This window comes from Dermochelys coriacea, chromosome 1 (genome assembly GCF_009764565.3).
Source record: "Dermochelys coriacea isolate rDerCor1 chromosome 1, rDerCor1.pri.v4, whole genome shotgun sequence".
Classification (NCBI taxonomy): domain Eukaryota; kingdom Metazoa; phylum Chordata; order Testudines; family Dermochelyidae; genus Dermochelys; species Dermochelys coriacea.
The window spans coordinates 21,943,038-21,960,822 of NC_050068.2; the positions used below are offsets into that span (position 1 = coordinate 21,943,038).

General features: G+C 41.0%; 1 protein-coding gene and 1 long non-coding RNA gene across 3 annotated transcripts in view; both read left to right on the forward strand.

The window, feature by feature from the left end:
* The window catches only part of TMEM135 (transmembrane protein 135), a 368,196-nt gene that overhangs the window by 116,073 nt on the left and 234,338 nt on the right, over positions 1-17,785 (forward strand). The window lies entirely within an intron of this gene.
* LOC122457878 lies at positions 8,917-12,035 on the forward strand. Its single transcript, XR_006277571.1, has 2 exons — positions 8,917-10,986; positions 11,236-12,035. It is a non-coding gene; the product is annotated as an uncharacterized LOC122457878 (long non-coding RNA).

Here is a 17,785-nt window from a genome sequence, read left to right on the forward strand (position 1 = left end):
AAGAGGCAAGCCTTAGCATTTTTTGCTAGGGCCTGTGAAACATTTTTTCCCCAGCCATCTCCTCCAAGATACTACTAACTTTGTCCCACTTCTCTCTCTCTTCACGTCCTCAAAACAAAACAAAGCAGCCCTGACTTTTGTTCTCCACAATCTCATCACATTATACATTAGTAGGAATAGACACGATAGTCTTTGTTTTTATAAATAAATAGGGTAACAGTATGTCCATGGAACCTGGGAGAATTCTTTGTTTACAATGCTTGTTTCTCCTGATTTTGAAGAAAACTGTGTTTTGCTCTGGCTTTGTAAATCTCAACAGACTGCCTCTGACGAAACTTTCAGCTGACAAAGGTGGTGAAATTGAAAAAACCGAAGTCTGTTGTACAGTGTCTACCTGTCCCCCATAAAGCATCCCAGGGAGCACTTCTCCCTCACTATCAGGCCTCTTCCACATATAGTTAGATGCATGTGGGGTCTGAGACCCTGGGCACTGCTGTGGGTGGTTAGACTACAAACAGTGCAGCTGCCACAGCGACTGTATGTCGGTGATTACTGACCCAGGTTGGGGCGGGATCCATGTGTTTGTTTCCTCTTCTGCAGCTCATGTGAGCATGGGATTGTAGCAGTGTATTAAAGATGGGGAATCAAAAGAGCAAAAGGGAAGACAAAGGATTGTGGCCTCTGTGCTTAAGTGTCATTCTGATTAGGGACCTGGGAGTGCAAGTGATAGACCATGTGGCAGGGAGAGAAAATATGAGAGTGAGAGCTAGGGAGGGAATCAAAAAGAGCGGGGAAGATTAAATTAAAGACAAGGAGAACAACGTGGAAGGGAAAGAGAGGAAAAGTGTTTTTAAAAAAAAAAAAAAAGATAAAAAGCATAGAAAATGTGGGGTGAGGGAGTAATGTGCAGCAGGATTCTCCTGTGTACACCTCTACGTACCCTGTGAACTCTTCTACCCCGGGGCAAGTTTCTTGGTTTTTCACCTTGAAAATTGGATTTCCTTAAAAATTATTCTTTATTTTTAAACATAAATATCATCATAGACTACTAAATTATTATAAATGTGGTCAGTAACTCTCACTCTGGCTTGTCAAAGTTTGAGGAATATTTCTGAATTTTGTTGTGTATGAAGTCATCTGATATACTCAGGTTTTTGTGTTCCACTGCTACTGCAAATTTTGAGTCTATCGAAACTCATAACTGAACTAGTTTTTGATCAGCTGAAATTTCAAAAAGTTATAGTTGGATATTTGGCAGAAGCTACAGTAATGCAGGAAAATATGCAGTTTACAACCTAAGTGTTTGGGGAAATCTGATGCAGTCTATGGTTCAGACTAAGTTATTTTTTTAGTGGTGATAAGTAAGTTGTCTGTATTGGTTCAGCAAGACTCTGTCCTGTACCTCTTTAACTGATCAAGTCAGAGTGATTTGTTTTGTCTGACTATTTCCTTGACAGCTTGATACTAGAGCCCCCTTAGCATTTTTAGGTATGGCTGCAAAATTATATTTATTATCCTTTGAATTGTTATCCCCCGCACTGTGATTCACTGTAACCATACAAGTATGCACACGGGTGGCTTAAGGATTTTGAGGAAGGTTAGTTAGATGATTTGTTGGTATACATCCCAGACTTAACTGGCTCTTCACACATCTCTTTCTCCTTACCTATCCACCCTTGATTCTTATTAGTTTCACACACCAGCTCCCTCATTTCCACCAGTGCTGCCAGCTCTGGTCCTGTCTTCAGTTCTTCCCCAGTTGTCTGACACTTCCTTCCACTCTACCCTTTGTCTGGAACCTTCATACTGACATTTTCTTTACTACATTGTCTATTGTCAGCACTATTTATATCACCTTACATCAGAGGGATTTAGATCCAAAAGCATGTTTTCCGTAACTGCCATGGTTTATGCAGCTCCATGTGATGTTTTGTGGAAATTGTGGTTTATAATTTGCATATAATCCTATTCTTAAGGTTAAAATTTGTTTAGTTGAAGATTTGTTGCTTATTTAAAGAGTGAGTTTGAAAGCCCTGGTGAATAATTTATCTGCAGCAGGGCAAACTCTTCACCTACACGGCCCTGCCAGCATGCTTCAGTCTTGATCCAGAGGAAGACTACCTCTGGGTTAAGAAGTAATTGTCTCTAGGCAGTGCTTCTGCCTCCCTGCTGAGACTGTCAGTTAGTGCAAAATATTGTGGTGAGTTTGAGAGCTGGGAGCTGGAACTGATGTAAACATCTCCTGTGAAGGTCATAAAACATATATTTGATAGGAACAACTTTCAATCCCGAATGAGCTGGGCTGTATACAAACTGATGACATACAGATGAAAGGCGCTGTAACTTTGTTATCCAGGACCCTGATCATTTTATACCTTAAGAAGTAGCCCTAATGGTGAGTCAAATAAGGAAAAAGTTGTGTGTGTGGGGGGGGCACACTGGCCCAACTTCTGCTCTCAGACTATGTGCTGACACACTATGTGCAATAACTATAAGTGATGGGCAGATGCCATTTTTGGCACAGCCTAAAAATCATCAGGATATTATGGAAGAATGGCCCAAACTCTCAGATGCTAATGACAAAGGACTGGTGTTACTCATGTTGGCTTCCTGTCCATTTCTGGGATACTCAATTGCTGTGTGCTGGGTTCTTGTTCTGAATTCTGGATCCTCTCACTGGGGTCCTGCACTGGTCTGAGTGAGGATCTGAAATATGCCAGGGTCAGTCTGGTGTGTTGGGCCCTACACTGGGGCTGAGGTCCTGTACTGGCTTGTGCTGGAATGAACTCTTTCATGGGCAGTTACTACTCTTCCCAAATGGAAGCAGGAACTTCTCAGTTACTGCATCAATTATAACAGCTCATTAGACCTCCTGTAGCTGCATAGTAGTGGTGGCTCTGTGTTTTGCTGGCAGCTGGTGGGGAATCAGTTAGCTGAGCTGAAGCTCTTATGCCAGTCTCAGGCAGATTACTGCTGGGGGAATTCTGTGCCACTGTGCATGCGCAGAATTCATGTGATGTGCAGTTTTTTTTCTCTGCAGAAAATATATTCTGCTGGAGACATGCTGCAGTTATGCCTTTCGCCCACACCAGGGACTGCTGTGATGCCACAACAGAGAGCAGCTGCTCTCGGTCAGGAGGGCCTCCAGCTGCGGATAGGGAAGAGAAGAGTGTGTGTTGCTCACAGTGCCCTGCCTGTGGGGCCAGGTCAGAAGGCACGGGATATGTTACAGCATGGGCCACATGAGGCTGCTCTGGGGTCAGAGACTGGAGTTCAGAAGGGTTAGTGGGGATGGCAGACTGGGAGGGGGGGCTGAAGTGGGGGCACAGGGCCACATGTGGGGAGGGGGTATAGGGCAACATGGGGGAAGGGGGTGTCTGAGTGGGAGCACAGGGCCACATGTGGATGTGGGGAGGAGGGTGCAGGGCCACATGGGGACCAGGAGATGTGCCTGACTGAATGAGAGAGGCTAGGGGTCAGCTGGGGGAGATGGGGTCATGCTTGGGAGATGCTCCCTAACAATCCCTCTCCCCCACCCCACCCCCAGTCTGTTCCATACTTCTCCCATCCACACCCAACACTCTTCCACGTTCATGCCCAGGCCTCTTCCCAGCAATTACTTCCCTCTTCCTGAGCTCCTCCATTACCCCTAACTCCCCCAAGCCTTTGCACTATGTCTCAGGAGTGCAGGAAATACATTTCTGTATTGTAGTTTAAATGAATTGTTGCTCAAGAGTTCTGTATTAATATGCCTTGTAATGAATCTATTTGTCAAAAAAACATTTCCTGAATCTTTTTTGTCTGTATTGTTACAGACATAATTGCTGACAGGTATTTTGAAATAAATTACCAAAATAATTGAAAGTGGATTGATTATATAGTGTTAGTTTGACAAATAAAATATGCAAAATTTTAGAGAATTCTAAATTTTTTGTCACAGAATTTTAATTTTTTGTGTGCAGAATTCCCGCAGGAGTAGCAGGTGTATCTCTGAAAAATAATTGCTCCACCAAAAATTTTGATAGGGAATGGGAGAAAATGGTGGTGATTTAAGGCGAGACCTGCCTATAGAGATACATATTTAATGGAAAAAACTGTTAAGAATGTTAAGGTTACAAAGCAAAGCATTCAAAAGTTAGGAAACTGCAAAATTAAGGTTATCCATTCAACCTCAGTTTTCTTCTGCATATGCATTAGGACGCTGATTTAATTACACAGTCAGAGACGGTTACCCCATATGGGTCCTGGGAAACTGGACCTTCATAGCTGCAGCACTTAAGTGATAGGAGTAACTGGCAGTGAAGCAGGCTGTTATTTTTTAGATGGACTGATCCAGAGAGGGGGATGTTTGAGTTATGCAACATTTTCAGTGAGTTACACAGTTATTTTTGGAACAGCAGTGGAGTGTTTGGTATAGGGAATCCTGAGTTTCTGTTCCTAGTTCTAGGAGTTGAATGTTGTCTAGTGGTTATAGCAGTTGTCAGGGCCTGCTCTAGCTATAGGGAAACTAGGCAGCTGCCTAGAGTGGCAGGTTCTGCCTAGGGTGGCCAGGCCAATCCAAACTCGAGTGGCATCATGATGAAGAGGTGGCTGGGCATAACTTGAGTGAGTGGCCTTGCGACCTGGTGCTTGTCCCCCACCTCTTTCTACCATAAATCATAGAACCATCAGAAGGCTCAGGGCAGCCCCCCTGTATGCCCCAGGGTTCAACTTCCTGGCTGAAAACCTCTATTCTAGGAGGTAGGAGGGGGTGGTGCACTGAAGTATTGTCTTGGGTGGCAGATTATCTCAGGCAACCTCTGGCAGTGTTTGCAGACAGCACAGACAAACACATCATTTGGCACATGGCCCCTGCTTTTCAGAATTAAAGTGAATGAAACTTAGCTCTGTTGCATTAAACATGGGGTTCTATACTGAGTTCTGGCAGCAATGAATGTGTGCAATCTTTTAACTCTGAATGATAACTGCCTCCCCCAGTGGAAGGATATGAGGGCTTGGTTAATAGTAAAGGTGGTTCTTTGAGGGCCTCTCTGCATGCCCAGTCATGAGTGGTACCCCAGATACCTTGTGCTTGCAGAACCCTCTTCAAAGCTGTGACCATTGGGGCTGCATGCATATGGGGAAAAGAAATATTAACAGCAGGCAGTAGAAGAGCTGAGACTAGAGCTATTCGTAGAATGCAAAAAGAAAAGGAGTACTTGTGGCACTTTAGAGACTAACAAATTTATTTGAGCATAAGCTTTCGTGAGCTACAGCTCACTTCATCGGATGCATTCGATGAAGTGAGCTGTAGCTCACGAAAGGTTATGCTCAAATAAATTTGTTAGTCTCTAAGCTTATGCTCAAATAAATTTGTTAGCCACAAGTCCTCCTTTTCTTATTGCGAATACAGACTAACATGGCTGCTACTCTGAAACCCGTCGTAGAATGCAGTTTGCACTCTGCATGCAAATGCTTTGTCTAACTTTTCCTATCTTTTCAGTGTTTGACTTTGCACCTTTAACATTATTTTTTCATAGTTTTTAAATGTAATTTTCTAGATTTGAAGAATGCAAACTGAAAAACAAAAAATTCCATCCTGTGGAAATGTAATGTCTCTCATTTGGGATATCAGCAGAGTTAGAACCTTTTAGATCCACCACCCAGACCTCTACCACTGAACTAATTGCTATTATCCTCTACGGAACAGACACTGAAAGGTAATGAGGAGTACACTTGTTGCCAGTGGATTTCGCAATTATTTTCTCCCAGCAAGAGGCTGAGAAATGCTGAGTTCTATTCCATGTTCTGTAGGGAGTGTGCTTTAGTGGTTACAGACCCCTCTATTCCTGTCCCCCTAGCATGTTTCCCATACCAGTCCCTTTAGTCTCTGTCCCCACTGTGTCTGTAACCCTGCTCCTGACTTTCCCATCATTCCATCCTGCTTCATTCTTCCTTTGCTTCTGTCTCCTTGTCTTATTCCAACCTGCCTATGCTCAATGTTTAGCTTTGTCATATGTGAGGTCAGGAAAGAATTTTCTCCCAGGTCAGATTGGCAGTGACTCTGGGCTTTTTTGCCTTCTTCTGAAGCGTGTGAGTGCACTTCACTTGCCAGGATTATCTGGATATATCTCATGTAGGCCTGGTCTACACTGCCGCTTAAGTCGATGTAAGTTACCTCTCTCAGGGATTTGGAAACTCTCCCCGCCCACCCCCCCCCAAATGACGTAGCTTACATCAACCTAACAGAGTATCTACACTGTGCTATGTTGGCAGGAGATGCTCTTCTGCCGACTTACCTTCCGCCTCTTGGGGAGGTGGAGTATTGAAGTCAACAGGAGAGTGCTCTGCCATCGACTTTTTGCGTGTTCACTAGACCCGCTGCATTGATTGCAGCGGCGCCACATTTAGCTTGTCAATGTAAACAAGCCCTCTGTCATTTCACTGCCATTGTGGGGGCCTCAGGCACTGGTGCATCTCAATCCTTCCTATTCTCTACCTATGGCACATAATAGTCTAGTCTCCAGTGGGTTGTAATACTTTGGTCTAATTTCAGTTGTTGTGTTTTAGTGTGCGGGTGTTGCATGGTGTTGGTAGTCTGTGAGATACAGGAGGTCGCGCTAGATCAGTGGTGCCCATCTTTATTACACAGGAGGGCCACCTAAACCTAAGCACAACCTTGTATGGGCCAAACAGATTATACATATTTTAATAAGATTTCAAGTCATCTGTATTGATTTATATTTTCAGTTCAGCTTGTTTATTAGTTTATAAGTTCAGTATGTATTTAGATAGGTTGTTTCTATATACAATATTGTCTATTTACAAAGTTGTATAAATTAAAATGATGTAAACGTGATGACAAAATACTAATGAATCGGCTGTTAGTATATTATGTTCAAGAAGGCTACAGGTCTTAGGAAATGCTCTGGTGGTATGTTGGGCACCCCTGCGCTAGATGATCTGGTGGTCCCTTCTGGCTTTAAACTCTGACTCTCTCTGATGCCCCTCTGCATTCGTTAAGTGGCTTCCTTCTTCTCCACACTGGATGTCCACAGGAGGAGCAGTGAGAATAAGAGAGACAATTTACCTATTGGTACTGTTGCCCTCTGCCATAGTGACCACCAGCAGCCTGGAGGAGCAAATGTGAGGAAAATCCTGCTCGGCTGCTGTCTGGAGCATGCTTAATAAGGCCCCCATGCTTAGAATGCACTCATTGTAGTTGGTATGGAGTTCTCTGTGGGTGGAGCCTGCCTCACTAGAGGTGGAATGTTCAAAGAGTTTTGTGGCCAGCTTCCAACAAACTTCTACCAGGTGTATGCAAATGACAGTATTTAGAAATGTAAAATTCAGCAGCATTTAGGTGAATTTTCATAGTGAAAGCAAAAGGTACATCCTTAACACTAGGATGACCTGCCTCTGACAAATTTCAAGTTCCTGTTCTAAAAGCATGTAAGCGATAGAGCTTCTCAGCTAAATGGTTGCAAGAATTTTGTAACATGGGCAAAACAATGCAATTTTCCCCTCCCTTGTCAGAAATGACTCCTTAAAATGTTTGTGTGTGTGTGTGTGTGTGTGTGTGTGTGTGTGTGTGTGTGTGTGTGTGTGTACTGGGGGTGGGCAAACTACGGCCCGGGGGCCACATCCGACCCTTCAGACATTTCAATCTGGCCCTCGAGGTCCCGCTGGGGAGTGGGGTAAGGGGCTTGCCCCACTCCTTATGTGCTGTGGCTCCCGGAAGCAGAGGCATGTCCCTGCTCCGGCTCCTACGCAGAGGGGCAGCCGGGGGCTCCGCACGTTGCCCCCACCCCAATTGCCATCCTTGCAAGCTCCTATTGGCCGGGAACTGCAGCCAATGGGAGCTGCAGAGGCGGCACTTAGGGCGGGGGCAGCATACAGAGCCACCTAGCCGCGCCTCCGCGTAGGAGCCAGATGTGGGGGACTGGGACTGCGTCTGGGAGCTGCTTGAGGTAAATGCTGCCCGGAGCCTGCAACCCTGATCCCCTCCTGCACTCCAACCCCCAGGCTTCATCCCCCTCCCACTCTCTGAACCCCTCGGTCCTAGCCCAGAGCACCCTTCTGCAGCCCCAATCCCTCATCCCCAGCCACACCCCAGAGCTCGCACCCCCAGCTGGAGCCCCCACCCTTCCCACACACCCCAGCACGGAGCCACCTCCTGCACCCTGAACTCCTAATTTCTGGCCCCACCCCAGAGCCTGCACCCCCATCTGGAGTCCTCACCCCCCTTCCCCCGCACCCCAACGCCCAATTTCGTGAGCATTCATGGCCCACCATACAATTTCCATAGCTAGATGTGGCCCTCAGGCCAAAAAGTTTGCCCACCTCTGGTGTATACATATATATTCAGATTGAGGCAGATACTCAGAATGGGTAGGTTTCAGAGTGGTAGCCATGTTAGTCTCTATCAGCAAAAAGAATGAGGAGTACTTGTGGCACCTTAGAGACAAACCCACTTCATCGGATGCATGCAGTGGAAAATGCAGTAGGAAGCGCTCTCGCGCGCTCTCTCTCTCTCTATACACACACACACACACACACACACACACACACACACACACACAGAACATGAAAGAATGGGTGTTGCCGTACCTACTGTAATGAGAGTGATCAGTTAAGGTGGGCTATTATCAGCAGGAGAAAAAAACCCTTTTGTTGTGATAATCAGGATGACCTATTTCCAACAGTTGACAAGAAGGTGTGAGTAACAGTAGGGGGGAAATCGTTTTACTTTGTGTAATGACCCACCCACTCCCAGTCTTTATTCAAGCTTATTTTAATGGTGTAGAGTTTGCAAATTAATTCCAATTCAGCAGTTTTTCATTGGAGTCTGTTTTTGAAGTTTTTTTGTGAAGAATTGTGAATTTTAGGTCTGTAATCGAGTGACCAGGGAGATTGAAGTGTTCTCTGACTGGTTTTTGAATGTTATAATTCTTGACGTCTGATTTGTGTCCATTTATTCTTTTACATAGAGACTGTCCGGTTTGGCCAATGTACATGGCAGAGGGGCATGACTTCGCCATGAGAGTCTGGGCAGTTATTTAATATTTCTGTGAAAACTGAGCCATGTTAGTATGTTTGGGATAGCATCTACCTGATTCAGAGGAATGTGTTGAGACATAATTTATTTTTGCTGGTAAACACGTAGAGATTCTAGGATGCAAGATGCTTTAAATAAAAATGTTAATTTTATTCTAATTAAAAGTATATGTCCTAACTGTATTCATAGTTGGAAATGCAAATATGTTTAATGAACGAACCACCTGAGAAATGTTGGCTATTGTGGCATCCAAGGGCTTAAATAATATTTTTGCTGAAGAGATTTAATTAGGAGCTTATTACTGCCCAGCACCAATAAAAATAATGTAATATGTAGGAGTTTAATTATTTGGATAATAGTGGCATTAAAATATCTGCCTGCTAAGAATTGTCAGAAATGAAATTGCATTACTCTTAGGCTTTATAAACTTTACTGTAAAACAGGTTGAAAATAAGAGCATTTCTGCTGATCTTGATGGGAATGAGCATCTTTTACATATGGCTTCAATTCACATTTTAATCAGAATGTGGAAGTCATTATAATGACATCTGAAACTGAGGTAGCAATAAAAAAAATTATCACAAATAAGACAGCAGACACAAATTATTTTGTTTTTATTACTGGGTGGCCCTTTTTAAACTTCCCAAAGTTAATTGGTTCCAGATATTTGAAAATTGAAATTGTATTATGACAAATTTATTTCTGTTCATATTTAACTTGAGCCTCCTCAGTAAGGCTGATAAAACTTCTCCGTGTACTGTGGTAGTTTTAATCCTAGTGACTGGTTTATCAGAAACCACTGTGAAAATAAACACTAGTAATTACTGCACTGCGTTTGTAAATTATCGATTCTGTAAGGTACTTCAGAAGTATAAGTGCTGCTGTGTTGTTTAAATTGGTCACAAAGATGCCATGACAGATTCAATGTCTGTGATGAGATTACATAGCTGTTTAAGCAACATACCCTGCAGTAAATGATTAGAATATTTTCTCGTAAGACTAACTATATCGACAGACTCTTACATTAAAGTAATGGTGTGGGAATGACTGAAGCAGGCTACTCAGATTCAGACACTTTTAACTCTGTACAGTGCTGTGACCGATGTACAATCTTCTCTTAAAAGTTTCTGATGATATCAGTTGTGCCAAACTTCACATGAACACTAGTTACTAAATGCACTATTTGCTGGTGCAGACCATAAGAGTTTTGGTAGACAAAGCCCTAGATGCAGATCTTTTAAATGAGTCTATCAAATGTGATTTTCAGAAGTGATTAGTGACTTTAGCTGCTTCAATTTTTTGATGCCCATTTTAGGATGACTTCAGATTTTTCAGAGGGTGGGTGCTGATTTATTGAATTGAATGATAAAACTCAATACATTGAGTTCTTTCATGAAAAGTCAGGATTTTTCTAATTTTGGTCACAAGATTTTTTTAATGAATTTTAACAAATCTAATGCTATACATGACCAGTACAGGGGATTAGGAGGTTTTTTAATTGGTTAAACATTAAATAGCTTTATAAATGTTTAGTGTAAAATTAAGGACTTTTGCCTTAAAATTTGCCATGAGAAATAATATCAAGATATGTGCCATGACTTTTTTCAAAATAACATTGATACTTGCAGTTTTCTCTAATACAAAGCCCTGACTCCTTTTTTTTGCATAACAACCAACCGGTCAACATTCTTATACTGGATGGACAAAATGTTCAGACTTGGGCTGAGAATTTGGTTTTCATTCCTTTGAATACAAGAAACTCCCGTTGACTTTGCATTGTGAGAATAACGTCCTGTGTTGGCAGAGTTCTTAAGCAGAGACTATAAACATGTTTTTGGATGCCACACTGTTTGTACATTTAAACAAATAAAAAATGTCTTAGAGAAATTTGTCTACATTGCTAGTTTTACAATAACTTCTGAATTGTGTGTTACATGAGATAAGTACAGGTTTCAGAGTAGCAGCCGTGTTAGTCTGTATTCGCAAAAAGAAAAGGAGAACTTGTGGTACCTTAGAGACTAACAAATTTATTAGAGCATAAGCTTTCGTGAGCTACAGCTCACTTCATTGGATGCATTTGGTGGAAAACTTTTTGCATCCGATGAAGTAAGCTGTAGCTCACGAAAGCTTATGCTCAAATAAATTTGTTAGTCTCTAAGGTGCCACAAGTCCTCCTTTTCTTTATGAGATAAGTAAAGTATCTAAAGATTATTGCTCATAATCCTACTCATGTCAACTCTTTTTGTCCTCTTTCATATTCTTGAGTAATATACTTCTATTATTTATCTTTTTGAATATAACTCTGTTGTATGCATTTTTACTATCATGGTTGTATTTACCAAAACTTTAAATGAATTTTCTTAAAAAAGAAGCAAAGTTAAATATAAACATTAAAATCACAATGCAAACTACAAACCCGTTAAGTTACCATAGAGTTTAAAAAGAACCTTAAAGAAATAACTTAAAATTTTATGCACTCCTATAAGAAACAGTTAAACACCATTTTAAAAGTTTCCTGGACTTAAACCTTTTGTGTCAATTTTTATTCCTAAATTAGTTTTTATAGCAAAGTTATAAATAACTACATGTTTTTTATTAGAAACAATGTCAGACCCTGAACACTAGAGACAAGAGAGGTGCTGCTATAACTTCTTAACACCCTTTTGAATTTTTTTCTAAATGAAAGGACCACATTCACAAGTGTATAACTGAACATGCCATTTGTTTTTTAAAGGAGCTCCCCTTGCCTCCAAAAGTACCTTCATATGTTTAGTTGAGGAGTTGCAGAATTAATGTTCATATTTGTGAAAAGAGACAGTCTCTGCATTTTCCAGAATTATTGGTAGTGAAAAAAGGTAAAGGAAATGTTACATTTGTGGAAGCACGGTTTTAATCACTAAGAGCCTATGTACTGTATGTGTTGTGTTTGTAAAGTTTATGTATAAGTGCTAAACTGCATTGGGGTAATTTATGGTGCAAATAAATGTCAGTGGCTGAAGTAAACTAGTGCAGGAAACTGTGAAACTCGGACAAAAAATGAAGAATTGAAATACATTATAAATGTAAGACAGTGATACAGTTGTTTTCTGGCATCCACCTAGGCAAGTATAAGTTCATTTACAATATGTTTAGTAAAAATCTCAGACCAGTAAAAGCACACTTACTGAGCAGTTTTGGAAGCTTTCCAGTTCTGCTTTTGTGTCTAGTGACAAGGTAGGCTGGTTCCTTTTGCCTTTAATAAAACAAATAATTCTATATTGCTGTCCTTTTATAAGGTTGTTAAAACTTGTAGTTTGGGATAATGTTTTGCATTGTGTTTAATTAGTGCAAATGGAGTACCAGTTTCTGAAATTTTACTCAGTTACTATAAAACACAAAGAATTCCAGTTCATTCAGAGTTACTGCCTCCATGGGTGCCAGCCATACAGACTCCACAACCTCTGGAGTCTAATCATGATTCATGACTCCATGTTTCTGTGGCACTGGCATTTTGGAAGCAGTAATGTGGCCTTCCTATTTATGAACATCTTCTGTAGTGACTCCCATCTGTGATATTTCATGAAGTGAAAGCCTGGGGCACATGGACAGCTGGGTAAAACTCCGACAATGGTAGGGTTCAAAATAATTAAAAATAAAATAAAGCTCAAAACACCACCACTTCTTTGGGATAACTGTTTCCAAGTGTCTATATCTGCTTTTGCAGAAGCGTCTAATATTCTGGAGTAGATTGTATTTATATAGCACGTTTGCGTAGGGGAGTTCATTTTGTTGTCCATAGATTTTAAGGCCAGTAGGGATCACATGGACCAAATAGCCAGGAAGTAAAGGTGGATGAGGCTTTTTTTTAAACAACTAATGAAATCATCCAAGGCACAGGACTTGGTGGTGATGGGGGACTTCAACTATCCAGACATCTATTGGAAAAATAATACAGCAGGGCCAGATTATCCAACAAGTTTTTGAAATGCATTGTAGACAATATTTTATCTCAGAAGGTGGAAAAAGCTACTAGGGGAGAGGCTGTTTTAGATTTGATTTTGACAAATAGAGAAGAATTGGTTGAGAATTTGAAAGTGGAAGGCATCTTGCGTGAAAGTGATCATGAAATGGTGGAGTTCATGATTCTAAGGGTTGGTAGGAGAGAAAACAGCAGAATAAAGATAATGAATTTCAAGAAAGCAGACTTCAGCATACTCAGGCAGTTGGTAGATAAGATTCCATGGGAAGCAAGTCTAAGGGAAAAACCGTTCCAGAGAGTTGCCAGTTTTTTAAAGTGACACTATTAAAGGCACAAGAGCAAACTATCCCATCACACTGGAAAGATAGGAAGTATGGCAAGAGACCACCCTGGCTTAACCAGGAGATATTTAATGACCTGAAACTCAAAAAAGAGTCATACAAAAAGAGAAACTAGGTCACATTACGAAGGATGAATATACCCACCCCCCATTCCCCAATCAGGTGGGGATAAAATTAGATATACCAAGGCATGAAATGAGATTAAACTAGCTAAAGATATAAAGGGTAACAAGAAAACATTCCACAAGTACATTTGAAGCAAGAGGAAGACCAAGGACACAGGGTAAGTCTATTACTCAATAAGGGGGAAAGACAACAACAAAAGATGTGGAAATGGAGGAAGTTCAACACGCCTTTTTTGTTTGTTTTCACCAAAAAGTCTAGCAGTGATTGGATGTCTAACAGAGTGAATGCCCGTGAAAATGAGGTAGGATCTGAGGCTAAAATAGGGAAAGAACTAGTTAAAAATGTATTAGATATATTGAAGTTGGTAGAACCTGTGGAAATACACCCTAGAATGCTCAAGGACCTGACTGAGGCGATATCTGAGCCATTAGCAATTATCTTTGAAAACTCATGGAAGACGGGAGAGATTCCAGAGGATTGGAAGAGGCCAAATATACTGCAAATCTTTAAAAAGGGGAGTAAGGACAACCCAGGTAATTACAGCTTAACTGTATATTCAGGAAGATAATGGAGCAAATAATTAAGCAATCAGTTTGGAAATACCTAGCAGATAATAAGGTGATAAGTTACAGTCAACATTTGTCAAGTCACCTGTTAGTCTTTGGATTATTCTCTCACTGTGCAGCAGGTTTTTCAAGACCTCAGATCATTCTTGTAGCTCTTTTCTGAACCCTTTTCAATTTTTCAACATTCCCTTTCAAATGTGGACATAGTATTCCAGTAACAGGCTCACTATAAAACCATATACAGAAATAACATCATCTCCCTACTCCTACTTGATATTTCACTCTTTATACTTCAAAGATCACATTAGCCCTTAGCTGCTGCAGAGCTCTGGGAGCTCATGTTCAGTGAGCTGTCTACTATGACGCTGAAGCCCTTTTCAGTGTTACTACATTCCAGTATATAGTCCCCCATCTTGTAAGTGTGGCCTGCCTTATTTGTTCCACAGATATGGAATTTGTGGGTTATACATTCTAACATTTTGCTAATGAGTACTTCCTTAAAAAACAGAAGTAATATTCTTGATCCTTTTTATTTATTTTAAAAAGGCAAGTATCACAATCTGGTTGTCAAGTTCCAAAGATCCTAAGGTTCAGGGTACTTCTAAATATCTTTTGGATATTAGTCCCATTGTCAGCACAGGTTTCACTGCTACTGCTTAGAGGAGCAAGTTCATTGTTTGGGTTGCATTTAAATACAAACAAAACTAACACCACAATCCCACAAATATGCACTCATATTCTTAATTTACTTATGTGAGTAAAGTTAAACATGTACATAAATGCTTGCATGATTAAAGCTTACATCTGATCCAAAATAATTTTAATAAAATCATTCTTTTTTTATTTAAACAAACAAACAAATAGACAAAAGCTTGAGTAACTATTTTTGAAAGATTCACACAATGATCTATACTACCTGGCAGTGCGTTAACATATGTTGCATTCAACTTATATCAGTTTCCTATACTTGCATGTTATGATGTTTAATAATAAAATTCTTAAAGTTACTTAAAAAGTGGCAGAAATGAAAAGGCCAATATTAAATCACATATACTAACAGTGGAATAATACTCTTCAATAATCCTTTCTTTGTTTGGAAGTATACAGATTATGTATTTTTACTAACCAGTGGCAATAGCAGTTTCTGCATTTTGCTACAATATACTTATCTTGTCCTTGTCTTGTTCTTCAAAAGCTGTAATGATTTTGAAAATAGCAGAAGGCTAGTAATTTCGGATGCTTCTTTTCAGGAGCTTCCAAAAATATTGAGCTGTTGTAATGCCATATTTCTGAAATATAAGCAAAAGCTCCACTGGATCACCCATCTCTCTGTAAAAGGCTATACTCGGTCATTGATACTGTAATTGAAAAAACTTGTGGAGAAGTGGTCTGAAGTAAATAGGATGAAATTCAATAAGGACAAATGCAAAGTATTCCATTTAGGAGGAATGATCAGTTGTACACATACAAAATGGGAAATGACTGCCTAGGATGGAATACTGTGGAAAGGGATCTGGGGGTCATAGTGGATCACAAGCTAAGTATGAGTGAACAGTGTAACGCTGAGAGAGACGTAACCGTTTTCAAGTACATAAAAGGTTGTTACAAGAAGGAGGGAGAAAAATTGTTCTAACCTTTACAGATAGAACAGAAGCAAAGGGGCTTAATTTGCAGCAAGAGTGGTTTAAGTTGGACATTAGGAAAAACTTCCTAACCGTTGGGGTGGTTAAGCACTGGAATAAATTGCCTAGGGAGGTTGTGGAATCTCCATGATTGGAGATTTTTAAGAGCAGGTTAGACAAACACCCTGTCACAGATGGTCTAGATCAGGGGTTCTCAAACTTCATTGCTTCGCGACCCCCTTCTGACAACAAAAATTACTACATGACCCCATCGAAACCCAAGGTTGCCTGAGCCCTGCTGCCCCAGATTGGGAGGGCCAAAACCCAAGCCTCACCACCCCAGGCAGGAGGGGGTAGGCAGGGCCAAAGCCCAAGAGTTTCAGCCCTAGGCAAGGTGCTTGTAACCTGAGCCCCACTGCCCAGAGCTGAAGCCCTCGGGCTTTGGCTTTGGCCCCAGCCCTGGGCTCCAACAAGTCTAAGTCAGTCCTGGTAACCCCTTTAAAATGGAATCACAACCCACGTCGGGATCCCGACCCACAGTTTGAGAACTGCTGGTTTAGATAATACTTAGTCTTGTCAGTAGTGCAGGGAACGGGACTAGATGACCTCTTGAGGTCCCTTCCAGTCCTGCGATTCTATGACTTTATCATATAATTAAAGATTAATCATAATAAGAGCATCAGAAATTCTGTGTTGCACAATGGGACAAAATTTTGCTGCTGTGTTAGGACATATTCTGTCTCCATAAAATACTCTTAATTCCCATCCCCCTTTCTTAAAAACACACAGAGAGCAATGGTTTATAGTTGAAAATACTCCTTGTAAAATCAGGTAGTGATTACTTCCGGTGATTTTTTTTTTTCAGTATGTTCTGCAGGCTGCTTGTGCCAGTGATCTTGGCTATTGCAATGTTGTTCATTTGGCCTGGCACAGAACCTCCTTTTAGCCTGGTGTATGTCAGGGTGTGGAGGAGCTTGTAGCCAGCTTTATATTAAGCTTTACAAGTTCTGGCTGCTGCTCTGGTTTCATGCATCCCCTCCAACCACATAAACTGTTGAAGCCACCCACACTTTGCCTGAAGACTGGACATCTGCTCTTGTTCTCCAACATCTGTTTGCCTGGTGAGGCAGCTGCACCCAAGTCCCAACAGGGCAAGGAGGCAGAAAACAAAATGGCAGAGCATATATACTACAAAATGGGCAATTCTGTGGCATCTTAGAAAAATTCCACTTTCTGCAGCCACATAATTTTCTGTGCCTTGATGGAGATGAAATGTGCTGTTTACACATCTCCAAAGTATTGTTATAGGCTTTCTGATGACTCAGGCATACTTCGCTGCACTGCATTCGTTTACATTCAATTCAGACCATATTTTCAAGGTTGTCTCTGCAACCATGATGTCTAGAAATATAATCTATATGTATATACAAAATATGTGTGTGTGTGTGTGTACACACACACACACACACACACACACACACACACACACACACATATATGAAAGCTGAGGTTCTGGAATACAATTATACTGCAAAGGGTGAAAGGGTGAAGTCCAGCGCTGTGGAATCTCATTGTCCCTGTGGCCCTGATGATGATGCATGTTCAAAAAGGGAATGAGTACTTGACTTGTCAACCTTAATGATATTCTTTTAAGATAGGTTTTGTATGTAAGTTGATGTGCTTTTGAAAAAGAAAAAAATGAACTCTCTATACAATTGTAACTGTTTCCAGTTCTACTCACTTTTTGTAAGTCAAGGAGTATTTCTACTTTTTGTAAGCCAAGGAGTATTAGGAGGAGGAGGATCATTCTTTGTGTCTGCCCCATCCAGAAGTTCAGTTCTGTAAGGCTTGCTTGAAGCAAGATGCTTGGGAGAGAATGATCATTACTGGTGGAAGGTGGAGTGACTTGGTCTGCGAGCCCTTAGCAACCTCTTCTGAGTATACAGACTGCCTATGAGTATTTTTCACAGCTTATAACTTGGTGAAATAAAAATGATTTTCACGAGGCCAGCAAAAGGCCCAGACCCTCGAGTTGTGCTCCTGCCATATCTCAAAGTATGGATCCAAACCATGGAGTTGTTAGAAGTCTTCAAAAATGGTCCATTTTGTATTTTTATAATGGGAAGTGTTAGTGT